Genomic DNA, 2,088 nt, shown 5'->3' with positions numbered 1-2,088 from the left:
AGGTCACTGAAATTAAGATACATTCATTTTAAGGAGTATTCAGAGACAGTAAACCCTCTCAGGGTTATGGGAGAAGTTGGAAAGAGTCTGTAGTATGCAGAGATCCAAAATCTTCAGTGAGGAGAAGGGGCATTTCTGGAAAATGTGGATTTAAAGGATGATAAAATAATAAAGTATAATCCTATGAAAATAAAAGAAAGGTTTCATGGAAACGAAAGAAGCTGTTCTGGAACACATAGTAGGCAGTCCAGAAAAGACTCATCTCCTCTTGTATCACCACACCTCACCCCATTTTTTTGTCACAGCGATTGTGATGCCTTAGGTATATAAATATGAGTATCTCCCATTGGTGAGGACAATAAGCAGTATGATGGTTTTCAAATATGCCAAATGTCTAATGACTATGCTGCCCTCCTGAAACTAATTAATAGTGTATGCCAACTATCATTGGAAGATAAATTAATTTAAAATAATAACATAGGACCACAAATTATTTGATACTCCTCCCTTCAAGAGATGGGATCTCTTCTTCGCTGAGAGCGCCACTTTTGGGTTTCAGAGGCCTGGGCAGCCACAAGGTGCCCTGAGCCCGCTTCCAAATGTGTCTGCAAGTCAAATGTCACATCTGTCTCCCCAAGCTAAGCCCTCCAACCCCAGTCACCCCGAGTCTTCTTTGACGTGGATATTGGAAGTGAGCGAGTTGGTCAAATTGTTTTAGACTTGTTTGTTGATATTATACCCAAAACTGCAGAAAATTTTCATGCATTGTGTACAGGAGAATAAGGATTGGACACACCACTGGGGAACCTCTCCATTTCAAAGGATGTCCATTCCATTGAATTATTAAGAAATGTAAGATTGAGGGTGGAGACTTCTGAAATCAGAATGGGGCAGTGGAGCAAGTATCTATGGTGAAATTTTGAAGATTTTTTAATTATTATTATAAAAATGACAAGGAAAGCTTATTGAGCCTGCAAAATGCAGGCTGCGATACAAATGGATCTCAGTTCTTTATCACAACAATCCCAACTCCTCATTTGGATGGGAAGCATGTGGTATTTGGCCAAGTAATTAAAGAGATGGTGTGGCAAGAATTCTGGAAATGTAGAAGTAACAGGTGAAAAACTGGCCAAATTGTGTGTTATTACAGAATGCAGAGAATTGAATGAAGAGGATCATTGGGCAATATTCCCATAAGATGGTTTCTGATGAAAGTCACCCAGATTTCACAGAGGATGCAGACACAGATTTAAAAGATGTACATAAACTATTATTAATAACAGGAACAACAACAACAACAAAAGCATTGTGGGAGGTGGCCATTTAAAAACATACAAAAGTTTTAAGATATGTGGAAATTCAAGGATGTTATTGAGAAAACAGATGGATCAAAGCTTCAACCAGTAGCTTTAAGATGCATGCTGAATATTGGTGCTTGTTAAACTGAAGATATCAGATTAGCAGAGAGCAATAGACAGTTATTTGGAGGTTCTGGACATAAACCTATCAAATACCAAAGCACTGTACCATAGAGCTCAAGGATGGCAAGGATAAAAGAATCTGATCAAGCACTGATTGATCTTACGAAAGCCCAGGAGGTAGGTAGCACCAGAAAATAAAGCTATCCAGACAGAACTGCTGAAATCAAACAAAACAAACAACAGAAAGATAAAGAGAAGGCAGCATATACAAAACTGTTTGCTTAACAAGAAATTCAGTTTTGCTTAAATATTATACATTGATTGCATAAAGGCAATAAGAAAATTAAAGGGATTTTTGTCTGTTATATATAATCCCTAATGTGCATCCTTTAATACTCCAGTCCCTCATTGTTTACAGTTTAGGAATACTGACATGGGTTCACTTTAGTAAACATATTACCGGAAAGAAAAGAGAGAGAGAGAGAGAGAGAGAGAGAGAGAGAGACAGAGAGAGAGAGAGAGACAGAGAGAGAGAGAGAGAGAGAGAGAGAGAGAGGAGAGAGAGAGATGGGTTCTACGTCCCTTCTGTTGAGAAGGGGCTGGATTTAGTAACTCACTGATAATGAATGGGATAAAGCAGGAGTGATGCTGCATGTGACTTTAGAGC

At 38.5% G+C, this 2,088-nt stretch overlaps 1 pseudogene; it reads left to right on the top strand.

Annotated features, from left to right (window-relative positions):
* Positions 1-616: 616 nt before the first annotated feature.
* LOC117013987 (peptidyl-prolyl cis-trans isomerase D-like) lies at positions 617-1,706 on the top strand (annotated as a pseudogene).
* Positions 1,707-2,088: the final 382 nt, after the last annotated feature.

The sequence above is a fragment of the Rhinolophus ferrumequinum genome, chromosome 2, assembly GCF_004115265.2.
Source record: "Rhinolophus ferrumequinum isolate MPI-CBG mRhiFer1 chromosome 2, mRhiFer1_v1.p, whole genome shotgun sequence".
Classification (NCBI taxonomy): domain Eukaryota; kingdom Metazoa; phylum Chordata; class Mammalia; order Chiroptera; family Rhinolophidae; genus Rhinolophus; species Rhinolophus ferrumequinum.
The sequence above is the reverse complement of the archived record's forward strand: the minus strand, read 5'-3'. Positions and strand labels throughout refer to the sequence as shown.